Source organism: Rhinolophus sinicus, chromosome 7 (assembly GCF_057876585.1).
Source record: "Rhinolophus sinicus isolate RSI-liver-muscle chromosome 7, RSI-T2T, whole genome shotgun sequence".
Lineage (NCBI taxonomy): Eukaryota > Metazoa > Chordata > Mammalia > Chiroptera > Rhinolophidae > Rhinolophus > Rhinolophus sinicus.
This window is the reverse complement of record NC_142507.1, coordinates 704,050-726,119: the sequence shown is the minus strand read 5'-3', so window position 1 is coordinate 726,119 and position 22,070 is coordinate 704,050.

Below are 22,070 nucleotides of genomic sequence, written 5' to 3'. Positions count from 1 at the left end.
ACAGGACGCAGACACTCAATGAGCACGTCTGGGCGGCGCCGGAACTCTCTCTGAGCCTGAGCAGGAAGTAGTGACAAATGGGTCTCGGGCTCCTTAACGGCACTGAGGGATGGAGAAGACCGGGGTTTACACCGGGAAGGAAGGGTCTCCTGCCCATTTACACTTTTTATTAGGAAACGTTAGGGCCTGCAGCTTCCAAGGCCTTTCATATGCGAAGTGACTCTGTGTAAGTACCCTTCCTCCAGCCAGGGTGTCACATATAGACATTGACAGCAGTATGTAAGAGTTTCAGGGGTGACAAGGAACCCAAACGGCTCCCTTCACTCTGAATAAAGATTTATTACTGCAGTTAATTCCACAGCTTTTTACTGATGGGCTACTTGCCGATGGGGCACTGCCCAGGCACCGGGTAAGTGATGGAGCGTCTGTGTGTGCTGCGCCCACCAAACAGCGCAGTGTGTATCTGGGGCAGACACACCACAAATAAATATGAACAGATACATGGATAGAGACCAAAATGTATGATGGTATTTAAGTGAGTCAGACCTGTACGCACACACGTGCACACACGCACGTGGCTCCAACTAACCCTCAGGACGCCAGTGATTGGGCCTCACTTCCTAAGTCACCAACGTGCTTAGCTCTCATCACCAACACACTGCAGGCTGTGCCACAGCTTCAGGGTCCACAGATCACAGCTTGCTGTGACGACACTGTGCTCTCTGTTCCCCAAAACGTGTCCCCAATAGTATGCCGACTTATACTGAGAATTAGACTTAGGAGCAAGATGCCATGATTTTATAGACTATTGAACCAGGTATCTGAAGATTTGACCTCTAGGCTCAATCACGTAATCCTTGATAAGATGTCGACACAATCACCACATGTCCTTTAGTCTCCATGTCTCCATCTGTGCAGCACAAAAAGAATGCTTCCCTGCTAACTAAAAATAAAGCTGGACATAGACAAAAATGTTTATTAACCAATAAGGCAAATTAGTAAATCCTTAACTATCACACTAACATGTAAAAAGTTCTTTTGCAACTGTTTTTAGCATGAAGGATTTGCTTTACTAATATTTTATTTAAACAAAACTAGGTAAATGAATCTCAGTGGATAAGATGTGGTATGTTTCCCGTTGAATATGCACAGGTGACCTTTAAGACCACCGTTCACCCAGAGAAGAGGCAAAGGTAACATGTGACCGATGGGGCCTTAGACCAGCCTGCTCCACTTGTGCCGTCCTTACAGACACTTTAATTAGCACCGTGACATCATTATAATTTATCCCATGCCTTCCCCCATTCCGAAGTTCTTTTATAAGAAAATGGAAATGCGATTCTATCTTTCAAGGAAATGTGCTTTATTTTCACGCCAAACTTGCAGAGCTTATTAATAATCTACAAAGGCAATGCTGGGCCACAGGCCCTTTCACGAAAAGTGTCAACTCAGATGCAAAGGAAATAAAAAGCCACCTGGAAACCACACCCTGTAATGGACTTCTTTAAAGACGAAAGCACATTCAATTCCCTGTCAATAATCCTATTAGAGCCGCCACTTTGAAAATTTATACCAAAACAAGCAGTTTCAACTAAGTGAGTTTTCTCCAAAAGCATTCCTGGTCAGAAAGCTTCCTTCTCCAGTTCCGACCTGGGGTGACCGTAAGGGCCAGTCCTAACCCTGATGAGAGACACTGACACATCCATAGCCTGACAACGGCCATCACCACGCACTTGAGAGCAGTTCTCAGAACACGCGATTATTTTAGTCTTCTCTCATCTTAGCAGCGGGCATTGCGACTGTAGACAAATAATAAATCATGGATTAGCACACCTCTGTCCCTCAAGATGAGTGTGTGAATTAGGGAAATGTAACCTCTCAATCGCAGCTTTTAAGTATTTTTCCTGAAATTGCATTTGACAGCATGACTTTTTAGCTGTATAAACAAAGATGAATTCTTAACCCTTATTTGTTCCAGAAACTACACTCAGGCTGGGTTTGACTCGGGTACTTGTGACAGGGCAGTGTGTGCCAGAAAGCTTGGAAGGATTTGGGTTTGCTGAAACAACGAAATAACCCGGCCAGAAGGAGCGTCGTGCGCTGGCCGGGCTGCCCCTCCAGCCACGAAGCCCCAGCAGAGCACAAGTGACCAAGGAGAACCACAAGGCCAGACCCAGCAGAGAGCATGGAGGGTCACCTTTCCTTGGTTCCCAGGACTCCAGTCAGAAGGTACAGTGTCGTCACAAGGGGTGGCCGGCCCAACGTTTCAACCTGCCATGGGCAGGAGGACAGCAGAGAGCAGCCAGGGAAATGAGCAGAATGGCAGGTTCTGTTCATGGGGTCTCCCTCTTCTCCCTTCCCTTCAGGTCACTCTCTGCCTCGGACCTTGAGGAAGTCTGGCTGCTGGGGTCCGAGATGACAACTTTCAGAGTCTCTGCATGTCACTTGTCTCCCGACGGAGCCTTCTCTCTCAGAAACTCATGCTTCCACCCCAAGGCTCAGACAACTGTCTCTACACCTTCACCCACACACCACTTCCTCTGCCGGGATAATCCCCTCCCCAGCCTCCATCTGCTGTCACGAAGGCTGGGAGGGCAGCCTCCCGGCAGCCGCCTGCCCTCACGGCCCCCGGGCCCCGGCTCCGTTCCCACGTCCACGCTCCTGCATTGTTGCTTCTGTTCTAACTCGCACGGCATCCCGTGCACCGTGCTTCATCCAGTTACTTCCGTGCCTCACTACGCGACTGCATTAAATGACTCGAGAGTGAAAACTAAATGTAACGCTTCAGTTGGCCACAGTGATTAGAAAGAGTTGTCAGCTCATAGTAGGCCCTCACACCTGTTGCATTGATTAAATTTTGTTCAGACTTATCTGATCTGAAAAATACAGCCAACTGACAATGAAAGGAAATATTAGGAGCATGTCTGATGACTGGATGGGGAGAAAAACACAACTGTTTGTGACACCAGCCACAGCTTCCAGCAAATTCTCAGCGCTTCCCTCCTTGGCTTCTCAGGACACTGAGCAGACAACTCTTCTGTGTGATCCATTTGCTACAGACTGTGTCTCACACAGCCTGACACTGACGCACGGCTGGGAGTTTTACACCAAAAGGAGGAAAATAGCAGAATGTATTATTATTGCTCTTAAAAATGTTGCTCCACATCGCTTGCGTGGGAGGTTTTATGGTAACTAAGGGATAAAATACGTGTGTGTGTGTGTGTGTGTGCGTGTGTGTGTGTGTGCACGCGCCTGTAGCGGGTGGATGGAGAGAGGGAGGCAGAGAGATGGTGGAGTCACCGCCGACAGACTGTCTGTATTTCCTTCAAGCACAGACAGTAACCTTTCGTTTTTCATTGGCCAGAAAACATACCAAGTGAAATTTTCCTTTACTCATCCTTTTTTTCATTTTTTTAGTGTCTGTCTTACTTATAAAGATAGATAATTCAAATCTCATCTTTCTTCAATGTAGACTACCATCGTGACGATTGGGAACATACGTATATACACACTTGTACAACACACACACACACACACATTTCTTCCGGACCTTCTCAGGACTGCACTACTGACAAACACTATGCAGCCAGTGATTTAATTTCAAAACTCCATAGCAACACAGAAACATCCTCGTACATTCATGGGTACATTCATGATCAAGATGCAGAACAAAACACACAGACCGTGACTCACTGAGGCTTCAGAGCGACAGAGAAGCCTAAGTGGGAATGAACGTGTCACAGCCACATCACACGTGTCTTTACTTGTTGCACCAGGACCATTAGCATCCACACTTTCAAATTACTCCTTTTTAAAATGCCCAAAGGTTAAGATTTGCTTGGACAAATAAACATGCTAAAGCAACACAAGTGGACATAATTAAGGCTCCATTTTGCCCCCCAGTCGTGCTGCTAAGAACCCTCGCCCGGGTGTTCCTGTTACGTTCCTCGAGGAGTCACCTCCAAACTGCTAACTAATGTGCAGCCATTTCTCACCTAGTGACCTTAGATCATCTCTGTCAGTTTCCAGACGTGACACATGAAGGTCTGTCTCACACGACTGTCCTACATGGCTGTCATGTGGGGTCTCTGCTCCCGCTCCCCACATAAGAACGCAGGATATGGCGAGGCCAAAAAGGAACACCCACGGAGCCATAGGTAGGGGAGTCACACCACTATAGTCTCACTGGAGGCTGGATCCACACGACATGCGACCTGCTGCCCGCTTCTCTGCCTGCCAACCGACCCACCAACCGACGCAGCCGCAGCAGATATATCAGTGGCTAATTGGCTAACTGGTTACAGCTGACGGTCACCTACTACCTGAGCCAGCACCTTTCCACGTGAGGCCGAGAGCCTGGAAACTGCTCTCTGGGACTCTGTCCCCACACGACCCTCACCACCCCTCAGTTTTCCTAGTAGGGGAGTTATTTTTAGTGCCTCTGCTTCCTGACAAATTACACTGAAATCTCAGCCTGTGTCCCATCCACCATGGACTGCATTGCCCCCTGTGACTCCTGACTGTGACATCATGATGCCACAGGAGGGTGGGGGGTCAGGGTTCAGTCTGTGAGGGTCACGTGTCATGAGGGAAGCAGACGGCCGTCTCCCGGCTCGCTCCTCCTCTGTGCGTCTCCTTTAAAACATAAAAAGCCTGATACGACCTGCAATCTTTTCATCGTCCAGGCAAGGTCATGGGCTGCAGGACCCTCAAAACTGTAACATACACCCCCAAGGGTAACGAGACGTCTCTGACAAGTCCTGCAGGGCACGCACAAGGTAGTGCCTGTCACCCTGCGAGGAGAGGTTTTCACTCTCCTCTCCTCCACTTCTCCATAGACCTGTGTGAAAGTCTGGCCAGACTTTCTAGACGTTTCCATGCTACTGTCACATGCACGCCAGTCTCTCGTGCTTCCTCTCTTTCTCCCATATTGAGACGGGGCTGGAGGGGGTGTCTTTTGTCAGCAGCATTATTTTACTTCCCCAACAGTTACTGAAACTTGCACCTGTTCCTCCCCCCTCGTGTACCTTCCATCAGTATAACTTCCCATTTGTACATTTCAAGGCCAATAGAATTTGCATTCTGGTTTCTAATCAGAGTATCTCCCATACATTGTCTGTAGGCTGAGTGAAGTGGAAAGTCAATGAAATAGTTTCAATTATTATGAATATGCAGAGATTATTCATTACCAAGTAATGATGATACATAATGATGATACTTTCCTTTCTTCTTGGTCCGGATGGCACTCGTGTGCCTCTCGAAGGAGGTCAAGATCAAAAGGTCTATTCTTCAAGCTTGAAACATTTTTCATATTAATCTACCTCATGTTTGAAACAGTTTTCTTCTATTGATCTTTCTGAGAGAATTAAAATATTCTCTCCAAATCTCCCTAATGTCTGTCGTCCTACTTGTTCTGTCCAGTGCTCAGAATGCGTATCATTCTTGGAGCCCACGGAACCATGCTAATTTTTGCCAGTTCTCAGAAAGACACCTGTTACATAGATGTTACACTGTCATTTTTTTGCATTTGATGCCTGAATTAATGCCACGACTTCTTGTATTCTCCATCTTCTTTCTTTCTGCCACCCCTGGAATATACCCTCCAAAACCTTGGTCACAAAGAATGCCATGGGAAGGTACAACAGGGCCCCTGCAGAGAACGCGACCCAACAGGAAGCAGCGTGGGTGGTTACCTGGAGTCACAGACAGGACGCCTGTGACAGGGAGAAGGCTCATTCCAGGTGCAGTGCTGCCGCCCAGCTGGGAACTGGAATGTGGAGCCAACATGGCCGTAGTGTGTCACATCGCTGGCAGCGTGTGGACCTCCAGCTTTAGGAGCACCGGTCACCTCAGGGCAACAGAGGACCGTAGGGGCAGGAGAGCTGGGACTTCGAGCTTGGAGTGGGCAGCAACACGCCCCCCTGGAAGAGCAAAGACAGCAAGACTCAGGGTCCTGGACGCCTTCATCGATACAGACACACACACACACAACTCCTTCGGAATTTCTAGGAATCACTGCAGAGGACTGGATTTCACCATGAGCAGGTAGAGATGTTTAAATATCCAGTGTTCACATGACTTCTTTTTATACCCTTGGACTATTGGGCCTATCGCCTTCAAGATGCACATACACTGACTTAACGTCTGTGAAGTACGACCAATATACACGTTAGCTCAGGGGCCGGCCCCCATCCACCCAGAAGTTGCGGCTGTGTCCTTGACTTAGCTCCACTGCTCACCGCTCACGTCACCCGGAATCTATTTACTCCTCAGGGTCTGACGCCTTTGCTACATGCCCTTGTCAACACCCACATTAGAACCACCATCCTCTGTGAAAACCAGGTGGTTTGCCTCCCTCCATCTCCTCTCCGTCCCAGTCAATGCATTTTCTCAGGGCCGTCGCAGGGGTTTTCTTAAAACGCAGTTCTGCTCACAACCCTCTTTCATTTATGCTCAGGCCAGCATCTTAGGCTGCGCCTTCCCCGTGGGTCTCGGGGAGCCTCCCCAGCGTTGCAGGCCACACAGACGAGGATGAACCCCGTTATCCCCCCTCCCTGTCCCAGCGACCACATCAAACCACTGCCTAATCATGTGTCATTATTTGTTTGATGCCGGTTTTCCCCACTAAGGTGCAAGCTGCTCACAAACCTGCCTGCTATCTATATTTTTCCCCAAACACATTCCTCTTGCCTCGGCAATGCCTATACTTATAAGATAGGAGAGAAATATTTACTATATAAGTAAAAACGTACAAATATTGTGAATCCCCCATAATAGCTATTACAATGGGGACCTGCCCCCACCTAATCAATTCGTACTTTCCAGCAGAGAAAAAAAGTTGTATTAAAGAGATTTTCAAAAACTTTAAGTAGATTTTATATCCTCTCTAGGAAAAATTCATTTGAATATTCACACCTTCTACTGCTAACATGTCTGAAAGTCACACACTGAGAAAAAAATCTGAGAAAATTCTGAGAACAGCTGGTTAGCATATTTCTTGATTTTTTAAACTTCTATAGGAAATAAGTAAGATAAATTCATGAAGATCAGGCCTGCATATTGTCTTCTCATAGAACAGAACCTAAGTATAACCCTTTGAGCTGAGTTTGCTTTCAAGAAACCAGCACGTGACAAATTCTAGAAGTCTCCTTAGCTGGCGGTCCCTGGAGTCAGGAGACCTCGGTCCCTGTTCCATTCTTTGTTAAGAAGCAGAGACGGAAGCTGCTGGAAGCCACTCAAGCTTGGTGGGACCTGACAGCCACTCCAGAAAGTGGGGTTTGTGTACAGGGAGGAGGAGGGTACAGAGAGCCTACGCGACCTTCGAGTGCTGACACTACCCTGCCGGTGATTTCAACGCCAAGAATGTGTACGAATCAAGGCACCATTTACGCAGACCCTTCAAGCTTACAATAAAACCTAATCACTACATCCAATTACAAAGAAAAGGAAATCACTACAGAAATTATTTCAAGCATATCCAGAATAATACGAGACGCATATTGGGAGTTAAACGGGGGCTGCCATCTCACTGGCCCTCCTTAAACAGATGTGAACAAATGGGATTCCTGACCACGGAGAGGGCAGTGATTATCTGAGACCTTGGGCTTTCAGTGTAAAAAATACGTGCTGCCTGAGTAAACAGGCCTCGAGGAAAGCCCGCTGAGACTAGCAACATTAGGAGGCAGGCGCTCGCTTTCTGGGAGCTGCCCTAACAACATACAACATACGGGGGCTTAAACACTAGAAACTGACTGCGTCCCAGTCTGGAGGCCGCGAGTCCGAGAGCAGGGTGTGAACGGGGCGGTGTGTCCTGCAGCCGCTGTCCTGGACGTGTGGACGCCGGCATCTTCCACTGTCTCTGCATGGCCTGCCCTCTGGTGGCTCTGTGTCCTACTCTCATCTAGAAGGACACCAGCCACAGTGGCTCACAGGGAGACCCTCCCATGACCCGTTGCTTAACTGCCTCAGTGGCGGCCCTGGCTCCAAACATGGTCACATTCTGAGGTCCTGGGGGGCTAGGGCTTCGACATAGGAATTCTGAAGGGACACGACCAGCCTGTAACAGGATGTCTGTTACAAGAATGATCTCGTGTTTTCCCTTCTCCTACCTACGCATTTTCTTGAGACATAACTCACATACTCTAAAATCCACCGTTTCAAAGTACACAACTCTGTTTCACAGGATTGTCTGGGATGAAACTCTGCATGTACGTGCTTCCAGGAGGCAGTCCATGGTTTCTTAAGTATTAACGACCTTCCAGAATGATGTAAAGAGCTGAGTTGAGACACTGGTCAAAGTGAGAGGATTTTGTCATTTTAGCAGTTGAATAGAATTTTTACACACGTATCAAATATCCAAATGGTTTATTTTTCTATTTTCTACAGTTAATTTCTTACCTCTTTAGCACAATGGTTCATTTAAACCCTAAAATTGAAATATGTACAAATCTATTGCCCAAACTCAACCACTCATTAGTTAAAGGACAGTGGGCACGGCCAAGAAACGGTGGGTTCCCCACTCCCTCCCGCGGCAGGAAGATGGCAGCCAAGCAGCGTCCGTCCGGAAAGCAGCACAGAAGGCTATGTGGATGCAGGCGGAAGGGGAGGTGACACAAATGCCCCGAGCGTCAGTCTCATGGGGACAGGTCACTGTCACTCCAACTGCCCCTCTTTGTTAAAATGTAGTTTCCTCCTACATGATTGGGATGAAAGTTTCCTGTTCCCCGGATTGACAAACACTGATTTTTCTGTAATAAAAGTATTGTGCATTTTCCCCAACAGAAAATCCGATAAACTATACCCCTCACACAGAGATTTACACATCTATGGAGAATAAACATTCACGCTACACAATAAGTATAATCTTTTAAAGAATAATAGGGATGCTGAGGTACCTGCATCTGATAAAAGCTGCCTCACTGTTAAAATGAAATACATACTGTACTTACGTCCACTGCTTTACGAACTGCACTATTTCCATATCTGATAACACCTGCCGAAAATCAGCTGCTCCCACTAGGAAATTAGTAAGTCACCTCAGGGCCATCCTGGCAGTCAGCTCAATTATTGTCAGTGACAAGAATTGCCTTTTTCTTGGTCTGAAACAAGCTGCACACAGCAGCCTGCCAGCTAACATTCCCACTGGCCCCGTGAGAGGGGACAGGGGTGCTGCCGTCAGTGCCGCCTCCCTCGGCGGCCGATGACGCCCGTCGGATTTTGTCTTCAGCACAGATGTGGCGATGTTACACACAGATGATCTCTGATGTGCGCCTGGGGCCCCCAACTTACAGCGGCTCAGTACAAACTAGGGTCTTCTGTCTACGTCGGGGATGAGGCTGTAATCTGCTCAGAGAGCAGTCGGGCCTGCGGGAAGCACACATGACGGTCGGGTCCTGTCGAGCATCACATCACCTCCACTGCTGGGGAGCCAAACTGCCTAAGTGAGCTCCGGGACCTAGGATGAGGACCCGCTCTCAGGAAATTCTTGTGCCGTTACTGACGAGGCGGACGAACAGATTCACCAACTACCAATTGATTAGCAAATACTTCACAAACACATTTTGAAGTTGATTTTTGAAGAATACGTTCTTTTTTCATCAAAGAAAACCAATGGCTATAACAAGATTGAAAAGGACAATACTTCTCACTAGAACCATGAAAATCTCTAAGTGCCCCAAATACGTGGGTAGACATTGGGCAAAAGTAAGAGTAACCGCCAAAACATGTAAACGTGCGTGACCGGCACTTATCTCACTCTGCGGAAGCTTGTGTCACAGAGGAATGTCCGAGACACTTCAAAGCAAAGGCAGGTAGTTTGGGGAGAATCTGAGACACGTGCCTTCTGGACAACAAACAACTTGGCAGCATTTACCAGAAGCCTGAGAAATGCAGCATTTCCTTTTCTAGAAATAACCTAAAATAATAATTAAGAACCAGTAAATGTTTGGCTTTAAAGACTCTTGTAACAACATGGTTTCTAACATGTAAAGAGAGGAAACCATGTGAAGATCAATCATAAGAGATTAATTACTCTGTACCTGTACAATGAGACTCTGAGTGCTTGTGTGGAGAGATTTTTCTACCACGTTTCCTGTGATGGAAGCCGTTCATGACAATAGGCTACAAGACAACGTGCAGACGTGCTGACAGAGCGTGCGCTGCTCCGTGAGAGCAGCCAGTACAAGGAGCGGGAGGAAGGGGGGAGGGAGGGAGGGAGGGAGGGAGGGAGGGAGGGAGGGAGGGAGGAGGGAGGGGGGAGGGAGGGAGGGAGGGAGACAGAAGTCCTGTGTCAGGGGCTGCATTTGGAGAGAAGACACAGGGGTGGAACCAGGCCCACTTTATTTCAACGCGCATTCCCCGGAAGAAGTCCCTTAAACACCACTCTCCGTCCTGCTCCTCCAAGCTGGGCTTTCTTATCAGTCCATGAATAACTCTCATACATCGGAATAGTGAGTGTGGAGTGTGTGAGTACGTAAGTGTGAGAGTGTATGTGTGCATGTGTGTGTGTGTGCATGTGCGTGTGTGAGTGAGTGTATATGCATGTGAGTGTATGTGTGAGAGCGTGTAAGTGTGCAAACATGAGAGTGAGTGTATATGTGTGTGTGTGCATATGCATGTGTGAGTGTGTGTGAGCTCCCTCAGGGGCTGTGAGTTCCCTGAAGTCAGATGTGTTCTATATATACCCCTCTGTCCCCAGTGCCAAGGGCAGTGCCATTAACTGGGTGAACGTCCCCGTTAGAAATATGTCCGCTGTTATAACAACTTAAGCCAAAGAAGGAGAGAGGAGCGGTCTTACTGTATCAAATAACTAAGCAGTCTGGACATGGGTGTCCAGGCCTACCCTAGTCCGAGGCTCGAATGACTCAAACGATGGAAATCATTCGCTTCCTCTCCCTTTCTCTGAAGACACCACCTTGCAGCTGGATCCATTTTCCATGACTGCAAAGTAGCTCAGCCCCAGTAGTCACTATTCCTCTAAGGTTCATATCCTCCCAGCATCCTGCCTCTGACTCGCAGGGGTCACATGACCATCCCTGACCAATCACTGCCACCGCCACCATAGGGAATGCTGTGTGCTGACTGGCTGGGTCGGGTCACCTGCTTCCTTCTTGAGCTGGAGGACCAGCCCCAGGTAAAGCAAAGGGCTGGAAAGGGAGGCAGGGTACTTCCTGGAGGAAAATCAGGAGTGGGCGGGAGAGGAAATTGTGTGCTAGAGAGCAAGTACGTTTCACTACAGTGAGTGATAAACAGTGATGGACGGTGATGTGCTTCAAGGCCACAGAATGTCATGGGGACGTTTGCAAGTAAATACCATGTTTGTGTTGGGAGTCACATCATTTTACATAAAAATATGGATAAACAAGTGGACTGAATGATCGTTTTAATCTGGAAAGTTTTCCCATCTTGATCGATTGGGGCTTTGTGTCCCCGCTCAGGCTCAGTGCCTTTGTCTGCTTGAGTGGATGGGAACATTTGTTTTAATAAAAACTTGCTTGCTACTTGGAACTATGGCAACACATTTAAATTTATGTGTAGGACAGACTAAGTGCAGCCTCCAGGGGACAGATGTGCCCCATTAACTAGGGATCTTGCAAGAGCCTGTACCGGGAAAGGTGTCCAGGGAAATCCAGGCCTCCTCTGTGCTGTGCATTCACCAAGTAGAGCACGGGAGAAATTAGCATTGCACTCAAAACGGAAAATAAAATCTCGCTTTACTTACAGTCCCCATTTTCTCAGTTTTCAAATTAAGTGAAAATTTCTCATTGAATTAAATAGTACTCAACTACATTCTAATTTCATGAGATTATTATGGATATAGAAAGGAAATGTCGATTTAAAATCACTGGGAATAATATACATTGGATTCTTTAAAAAATGACTTAGAAAAATTCCTTAAAGATAAAGAAATCCCTTTAAATAGAGAGACGCGTAGGACATTTTAAGCAATGTATTATACTTATATTTTTCGTAAATATATTCCTTTTGGAGATTTGTCCGAAAAGTCACGAAAGCAAGAGTAATGAAAGGAAATTTAGGCTGTTTTACGACTTCCACTCATGTCTCCTTTTTCATCACCCCATAAGCACTGGAAAGCCCTCCCACACATTCCTGGAGTGCAGAGCTGGGTCTGGCACTTTTTGATTCCATATGCTTCTATGCACTAAAAATCATCGGCATGGATGGGGCTTTCTCATCTCCGGCATAAATTAGGGGTGTGATCTGCCAGTATGCCTGGGCAACAGTCCAACTGTCTTGAAAACTTAAGGAAGAGAAGGAAGTATTTTCTCTCTCTCTCATCCTGGGAAGGAAGACACAAGTCTGACCTCAATGGAATCTTCAGTACCTGAACCCCAAAGCACTGACCCTGTGGCTGTGGGGGAGGAGGAAAAGTTGAGCCACTTGGTCTAAGTGGCAGCCATTGCTCCCCAGCAATGACAACGTACCTATGCCTGTCACGGACATGGCCAGATCTTAAGCCCAGGTTTCCGGATCACTGAGCCCAAGAGGGTGCAGGAAGTGAAGGAGGAATCTTCCAGATTCAGTATCATTCTCTCCTTGGTGTTTGTATCACTTAAACACCACGACCAAGTAGATGAAAATACAACTTAGGAACCCCTGCATGAAAAGCCACACATGCCAGCATCACGGGAGACACACGGGATGTGGAGCAGGGGACCACCCGCCAGGAGAGCGCGAAGTGGCAGGGACACAGCAGAAGATTAAGGAGGAGATTGTCCCACGTAATAGTGAGGGAAGCCACGCCCTTTTCCAACACTCCCTTCACAGCCCTGGGATCTCACACCGCATTGCTGAGCCAGTCACCAGTTTGGGGCACAACCAGAGCCTGGCCTGCCACTGAGCTGCACCCAGCTGGATTCGGAAACACCATTTACCCACCGAGCAGGTCAGCAGCCGCAGTGATGGGAACGTTATAACAGCAGTACGTCCCAACGCCTTGCTTTACTTCCTGTCCAATGACCCCCCAGCCGGCGCCTGCTTTCTAAGGGAAGAGGCCTGAGAGCTGTGCTGCGTCGTGACCCAGTCACCTGCAGGCGAGACCCCGGGTTTGGTTCTAAGAAGCACAGGCTTCTCTCTGAGCAATCGTGGCGCTTTCGTGTCAGCAAGCCAGACCCTGGCCTGGGAAGTTGACCTTGAGCTCATTTCCATTCCCCACAGATCCCAGCGCTCTGAGAAGCAGCCAACCAGCACCATTACTGTCCCTTCCGGCAAAGCGCTGCAGCTGCAGCGGCCTGGTGACCCGAAGCCTTGCCTTCTATGAGCATCTGGTCACAGGCGATCATTTCAGAAGCTCTTTGGCCCTAATGCCATCGACGGCCGGCATCCTTTGCTACTGGCAGCAAGAATACGAATGTCTACATCTCATCAGATCGCAGCACCAACCACAAACAGCCATCTTTGTCCTATTCTCCTGGAGCCAGTCCTGGCCCCGGTAACAACAGCAATCAGGGTTCAGGCATGGAAAAGCACGTGTGACTACAATGGAATGAGGCTTATTGTGGGAACAAGACCCTATGCAACTGCTGCAGGTGAAGAAATAACAGACCAAACAGATATGCTGACGCATCAGAGAGAAAAGCCGTTCTGAGCCACTGGCGTGAGTGGACAAACGGGAATTCTGCAAGGAATCCGGAAAGCCAGAATATCCAGCTGTCAGATGGGACCACAGGAAGGATGGTGGAACAGAGGACAGCAGGCTCTTGATGTGGCATTTGTCTAGAGTCCTTATTAGTCAGGACGGCATTTGTGAAAACATCTGGACATAAACGTGGGAGCGAGGACACATCTGTAACCCTCTCTCTCCATCAGTGACCACAGGACCTTCAGCTCGTAAGGGCTTCCACACCCCTTTCACCTTCCCAATCTCTCAAAAATCGCTCTTTGGCCGGCTCTAACAGAACCAGATGGGGAAAGGAATTCTAGGAGACAGAGCTCCAGCTCAGCCAATTCACACCATGTAAAAATACCAGCCATAGTTTCCATATCTAAATCCCATTCGATTTAAATCATGTGTCATTGCTATTAAACCATGGGCCAGCTGTGACTGAACCACAATGGTATTGATTATGGTTTTTTTGGTTGCAAGCCACAGAAATTGACTCTGGCTAACTTGTCCCCACAAGTGGGGAAGCTTATTGGAATAATGCTATTGGGCAGCTCGCCATTCTGCTGGGACGGCGAGAAAAGATGCTTAGAAACGAGAGAGAAACCAGAAAAGCAGCAGGTGACTCTACTGCCTTGTCAGGGTTTCTTCTCTGGAAGGAATGTATGGTTTTATTTTGTTTAGTTTTGTGTTCTTTTGTTGTTGTTTTTTTGTTTTTCTTTTGTTTGTTTGGTTTTTTTGGTCCGGAATAACTCTGCTTGAGAGTCTTTGGAAAGAAGCTTCTGTCTGGTCAGGCTTAGGTCACATGCTCACTGCTCGGTCTTCCCGAGACTGAGCTCTGGCAGGAGGGTCCCGCCACAGCCCCCAGGAAACCCTCTGTGCCCCTCCTCAGAGGGTAGGTCACCGCGGTTTACAGTTCCGCCAGCTCGCTCAGAAGGGGGGCGAGGTGATTCCCCCACAAGGAAACTGGAGGGATGCTAGGAGGAAGGAATGGTTATGGCTCAACCTACAATGCCTCATAGCTTCCATTACCGACTCTCCATGGGGGCTGTCTCCAGGCCCAGTAGGAAACAGCATGGCCCTGTTAGCACTGCCCACAAGTGCGGAAAGGCTAGGAGCAGCACGCGTGCTGTGTGCTTTTGCCAAAACCCTTAGTTTTGACTCGGCCTCTCCAATTGCACACAGGAGACAGCTGGAAGGACGGTACAGTTGCCTCACAGAGAACGTGCCAACGCTTGCTCGGCCTGACTCTGAAGACCTGCTGCCATCTGGGTGCCGCGTACTTGTTATTCCCGTCTCACGTGGGCAGCCGTCCAGGTTTCACCACCCAGTGTGGAGACAGCGATCCTTTACTCCAGGCTGACCCGGATCTGAGCACTACCTTCACCAGGAGACAGCGGTGTGAGCTTTATAAATCCACTCACACCTCCTGGCTACTGTTGTGCTCCGCCATCCACGGAGAGGGCCGGAGAGAGAATGACGCGGAGAAACGAGCTGAAAACAGCGGTGTCGGGGCCAACACTGCACCCCCCCACCCCGTCTTGGCTCCCCCAGCACCGGGCCTAGGACCTCCTTCCGTCACTTGTGTCCAGTTGAATCACATGTGAGCAGGGAGCACAGGACGTTTTGGTCAACGACAGTGACATACACCAGTCACATAATCCAATGAGAGTATGGAGCCGAAACATCCCCGTCGCTGAGTGATGACGTCGTGGCCACAGTCACATCACAGCACAACGCAGTCCCACATCCTGGCCACACTGGTGTAACCATACCCTCCGCACTGCCAGCCGTGCACAGCGCAGCACACATGGTCACATGCAGGCATAATACTGGTGACCAGCGACTATGCTACTGGTGCCAGAACTTACCGTTCTGTACGTTTTATGGTGAGTTCAGACGGTACTCTTTCCACTTACAAAGAAGTTGGCTGTAGGACAGTGTGCGTGCGCGCAGGCCGCAGGCTCATCCGTGCCTCGATGGGGCCCCTTTCTCTTGTGCTGGTTTATCCCGTGTCGCTTAGTGCAGTGACGTGCTGCATAGGCTGGTGGCCCAGGAGCCAGGGCTGGACCAGAGTCTACTGTGCATGTCTGGATGGCATCCCTGCCATCAAGCAGCGCGTGACTGTACTTCAAAATACACTTCAAATATTACCCTTTCCTTGAAGTTTTCCAAGGAACATAAAGTTTCCAACTTCTATCTAACTTCTCGCACAAGTCACATAGCACTTAAATAAACTTAGTTAGAAGTACTATGTACCTTTTCATATAGGTGCAGCGCTCACATCGGCATTTCATTCTCTTTACATGTTTATTAATTACTTTACACCATCTTAATACTGGTCATTATCATTATAAATGTGCGAACATTCATTTGAGTGTGACCTACTATGTGCGAGGTACTGGCTTGAAAACTGGTGATGCAAAGATAAATCAGAACTCACAGGCCGTTGGGGACAATGGTGGTGGCCACTGAGTGATGTGGTGTCACAGTCACGAGTGCACAGAAATCCAGGAAACTGGGCGCTTGATCAGATCATGACAGGAGTGTGGAGGGGACGTGACGCACGGAAGGTGAAGTGGAACCGAATTTGGAAGAAGGCATTGAACTTAGCTCAGCAAATTATCAAAACCAAGAAGTATTTAAAAATGTACAAAGAAGAGAAAGAGAGAGTGCTGTTGGAAAATGTGTAAATAATTCACTGTGACTGGAGGAGAGAGGGAGAAAGGAGAACAGCAGGAAATGAGGGTGGGAGCCAACCACGCACCATCCTACAGGGTTCTGTCACCCAAGGTCAAGACGGTATCTTCAACCCAGCAGAGAAACGCTGAAGAAATACAGTCAGGAAGAGCGGTAAATTCATTTTGACATTTTATGACTTGGTCCTGTTATCACCGTGGTAGAGTGACCCCCATTGGTGAGCATAACACAAGTGAGGACACAGGTGAGGGTACAGGTGAGGACAGAGGTGAGGACACAGGCGAGGGCACAGGCAGGACACAGGCGAGGGCACAGGTGAGGGCACAGGCGAGGGCACAGGCGAGGGCACAGGCGAGGGCACAGGCGAGGACACAGGCGAGGGCACAGGCGAGGGCACAGGCGAGGGCACAGGCGAGGGCACAGGCGAGGACACAGGCAAGGGCACAGGCGAGGGCACAGGCGAGGACACAGGCGAGGGCACAGGCAGGACACAGGCGAGGGCACAGGAGAGGACACAGGCGAGGGCACAGGCGAGGACACAGGCGAGGACACAGGCGAGGGCACAGGCGAGGGCACAGGTGAGGACACAGGCGAGGGCACAGGAAGCAGCCGCCAGAGATGTCTCAGTATCATGGCTGCTGCACAGGTACAGACACAGGTGAGGTGGCAGGTAAATGACAAGGGAGGTGCACCTCACATGACACAGGTAGCTTCAGACCTGAAAGGTGACAAGCAGGCAGAGAGGAGAGAGGAAGGTCGCTCCAGGGAGAAGCAGTGCGAGCAGCCCCCGGGATGTGGGTCTCACGTTTGGGGCAGAGGGGAGTGAGGGGGAGGGCACAGGTGCCTGTGTAGCAGAGGCTTGTCTGGCCTCTGGTTGCCCTGGTGGTTTAGCGGGTTTGCTGATGGCCACAGAGCACGGCCCGTCAGGGCAGGTAGGAACGGAGCATGCGGCCTGGCACCTAGCTCTGAGCTTCACCCCGAAGCTTCTCTGCCCTCCGCAGGAGTGGGGGGCCAGCGGCCCTGGCAGTGCCCTCTTCATATGGGCATCTGTCCTCACACTTTCACGTTCTAATGAGATCACCTGTGTGTGTGTTTGTTTTGCCAGCATGGGGTGAGCTCCTTGGGGGCACAGACCTCCCTCGTCACTGTCACCTCTCACTCACACCCCCAGGCAAGAGGAGTGAGTTTAGGTTAAATTGGCAATTTGACTTGGTTTCTTGGGAAAGTAATATCAGAGGGAAAAGAACAGTGGAGTCAGCAGATTTAAGCAATAAGAGTTTACAAGGAACTGTTTAAACACTGAGCAGTAAATTAATCTGTATGTTAATCTATAAAGTGTACAAAATTACTTCAGCTTGTAATTTTTCAGCCATTGAACATGCCAAACAAAACAATTTATTTTTAGATGCATTTCGAAGTATTAGAATGAAATATTTCACTAAAATCTGTTTATCCTCTAATCCAAAAGTACTGTATGAGTCGATTGCAGCCTGTAAATTGGGAGTTTTACTAAAATCGGTTTTTGGTCCACGGTAACTTAGAGTGGGGGCCATTGGAGAGGCAGAGAGCAGGCTGTGACTCAGCCGTCACTGCCGCGGTGATGGGCCACCTCCACGGTCCCCGCATTACCTCTAATGTCCTGCAGGGTGTCTGTGGGGCTCTCGGCCGTGTAGCACGCGTTAGTGGGGCGGCTCATGTTTTCAATCCAATTCATCTGCCGTGGAACTTCCATCATAAAAGCCAACTTATATAACTTAGGTTCCATGAAGGAAAGATGCTCGCCCCAGTTATTTATAGCACAATGAATGTTGTCGTGAAATGTCTCTAACATGACAGTGACCTCTATGTTCTTCTGTATTACTGCCCAGAAAACGCAATTCATTTCACAGCCTATTGAGTATAGGAGCCATTTGCAGATACATCTAGTTTAAGTGGCAAAATTGCAGACAATTACACATTCAGCACGAGAGCCTTTTCCCCACTCCTAGAAAGCCATCTAAATGCCTTCGAATTCTGTTCAATCATTGCTCTTTTAGAATCAGTGGTTTCCCAAATTATCATAAGTTGTCAAATTTTATAACCATATGTGATTATTTTACGGTTAACACATATTTATTAAGCCTGCTGATTTCACATAGGTATAAGAAGTTATCACACTTGACCTAAGAAAATCTCATACAATAGCACCTATTAGGTTGGTGCAAAAGTTATTACGGCTTTTGCAATTGTTTCTAACCTTTTAAACCGCAATTACTTTTGCGCCAACCTAATAGCACCATTCTGTTGAGAGGGGAGGGAAAAACAGAAGTAAGAACTTGAGACAAAATACCTCTATTAAAAGTATCCTTATGAAATCATCAGGAAAGAAAGCGTAGTGGAGACACAACCTACCCACTGAGTTTCAAGCCCCGTACGGGTCCTTCATCTCTAAATTCATCCAAATTCTCAAACTATCCAGTGCTACACACTTCCCTCAGATTCCTTAGCATGATGGCTTATAAGTATCATGGGCATCCATCATTCTAACACTGAGAGTTTGAACAAATGGCCCTGTTAAGCCACGTCAGTGTCCGTGCCTGTGTGACCTCTGTGCCTTCTCATTCGTCAGCACTGGACTCGTGGGACTGGAGGGTTCCATTCCATCATCTTGCAGAGTTTAAGAGTCTCAATCTCTCCGATCATTTCATCGCCCTTCCTGGGAACTTCCTAGCTCTTTTAGTTTCTAATCACTATCTTATGATTTTGAATCTTGAAGTTATGGATTCTGAAAGACAGTGTCCCTCTGACAGAACAAAAATTAAGAGTATTAACCAGAATCGATTGAGCACTAAGACTTTACCTGTATTAATTTATCCTCACAACCCTATTTTTACAGAGGAGGAAACCTAGAGCCAAAGACACTAAATAAGACATGGTTGCCGATAAATAATAAATAATACACAGTTGTTACTTATTATTACATAACGGAGCCAATAGAAATGCAGACTGAACCTCAGAGCACATGCTGTCACCCTACACTCTTCCACGTCTGATAGTAACTATTGAAGTGTCCAAATTACTTGATCTTGATCTTGAATGAATCCTTTAGTTGCAATGGGCAGTGATTTATTTTTGACCTACTTATTTCTCTGTGACCAGATTCATTGGAGCTACAGGTTATCTGGCCCCGATCCCTGAGAAAATCATATTAGCCCATATAATTTCCCTCAGAAGTTTTAAAGAAATAGAACAAAAAAAATCATCAGATTTATATGGAACCACAAAAGACCTTGAACAGCCAAAGCAATCCTTTGAAAAAAGAACAACGCTGCAGGTGTCACACTTTCTGACTTCAAATTATACTACAAAGTGACAATAATGAAAACAGCATGGTATTGATAGAAAAATAGACAGACACACAGACCAATGGAACAGAACTGAGAACCCAGAAATAAACATATATATATATATGAAAATAATTTTTTACAAAGGAGCCAACACATACAATAGAGAAAAGACAGCCTCTTCAATAAATGGTGCAGGGAGACTTGGAAAGCCACGTACAAAAGAATGAAACTAGACTGCTATCTGTCACCATACACAAAAATTAACTCAAAATGGATCAAAAACTTAAAGATATGACCTGAAATAATAAATTACATAGAAGAAAACATAGGTACTAAACTTATAGACCTGGTCTCAAAGAGGATTTTATAAATTTGACCTCCAAGGCAAGGGCAGTAAAAACAAAAGTAAGTGAATGGGACTGTATCAAGTTAAAAAGCTTCTGCACAGCAAAAGAAACCGTCAATGAAACAAAGAGGCAGCCAATCAAATGGCAGAAGATATTTGCAAACAACACATCCGATAAGGGGCTAATATCCAAAATATGTAAAGAACTCATACAACCGAACAATGACAAAACAAACAACCCAATTAAAAAATGGGCAGAGGACCTGAACAGACATTTCTCCAAAGAGGACATACAGATGGCAAATAGACATATGAAAAAATACTCAACATCACTAACCATCAGAGAAATGCAAATAAAAACCACAATGAGCTATCACCTCACCCCAGTCAGAATGGCTATCATCAACAAGACAGATAGTAACAAATGTTGGAGAGGTTGTGGAGAAAAAGGAACCCTCATACACTGTTGGTGGGAATGCAGACTGGTGCAGCCGCTATGGAATGCAGTGTGGAGGTTCCTCAAAGAATTACAAATAGAATTACCGTATGACCCAGCAATTCCTCTTCTGTATCTACCCCAAAATTTTGAAAACATTTATCTGTAAAGCTATATGCACCCCTATGTTTACTGCTGCATTATTCACAGTGGCCAAGATATGGGAACAAAGTGTCCTTCCATAGATGACTGGATAAAGAAGATGTGGTATATATACACAATGGAATACTATTCTGCCACAAGAAAAGATGAAATAGGACCATTTGCGATAATGTATATGGAGCTTGAGATTATCATGCTAAGTGAAATAAGTCAGATGGAAAAAGTTGATAAGCATATGATTTCACTCATGTGGGATATAAAACAGAAAGCAACAAAGGAACAAGATAAACAAACAAACAAAAACTCATAGACACACACAACAGTTTAAAGGTTACCAGAGGGTAAGGGGGGAAAGGAGTGGTAGATGAGGGTAAAAGGATCAAATATATGGTGATGGAAAGAGAACTAACTTGGTGGTAAACACACAATGTGATATACAAATGCTGTATTACAGAATTGTATACTTGAAACCTATATAATTTTACTAATCAATGTCACCCCGATACATTTAATAAAATTTGAAAACAGGGAAGTTCACAAGCAAGGGGGCAGGAGGGGCATTAGAAGAGGAACAAAGAACCTTATTTTGTGAAACGGGTCAGGTGATCGCACCCGTCTGATTTTCCCCGAGGTGCAGGCACGGATGGGGGACTGGCTTCACCAGGGCCTCCACGTTTGGAGCCAAGACAGAGACCGTGCTCCCCTCATCACCTGGTCTGAGGGCAAAAGCTAGGACTCAGGTGTAGCTGAAGTTTGAATGGAACACATATTCCTTGTGTAGCTTCAACGTTACGGTTGGTTTAAAATGATTGAGTTCTGGAACTGCCTGCTGTACTTTGTCTTCCAACTGGACAAAAAGATTTTCCTATAACCAAGAATCTGTCATTGTACAGCTGTATAAAAATTCAGTTGTCAACAAATTCTCCATCAAAAGCTCTCCTCAACCATTCTATTGCACTTCTAAATAAATCAGAAGAACATTCTACTTCAAATGAAAAGCAGATTGAATGTGCTCTAAATCCCTCTCCTGTGACAGCTGCCCCTGGAGTTGTATTTATCACCACCACTGAGACGCTGCAAACTTCTGTTGTAGCTCAAAAGATAAAGAGTCAGTATAGGGACCATATAAAGCTCTGTTCTCCTTCCTTCGAACTTAAAGGAGACAATGCTGTGATATTTAAAAAGTAAAATAAAGGCAACAGGACAACTGGCAAGACAATAATATAAGAAAAAATAAAAAGCCAAGTCCTGTCCTCAGGACTTCCAAAACAAAAAAGAAGAAAAACATCAAATAAAATTCTGGCTGGATTGAAAATATAAATTCAAAAAAATAAAACCATAAACAACAGAAAAGATATGAGTACATTGTTTTATAATCAAAGGGTGTCCTAAGTATGATATCAACCCAGAAGCTACAAAGGAAAAGACTGATATGTTTTACTACAAACAAATAAAAATTTTGTATCACAACAAAGCCAA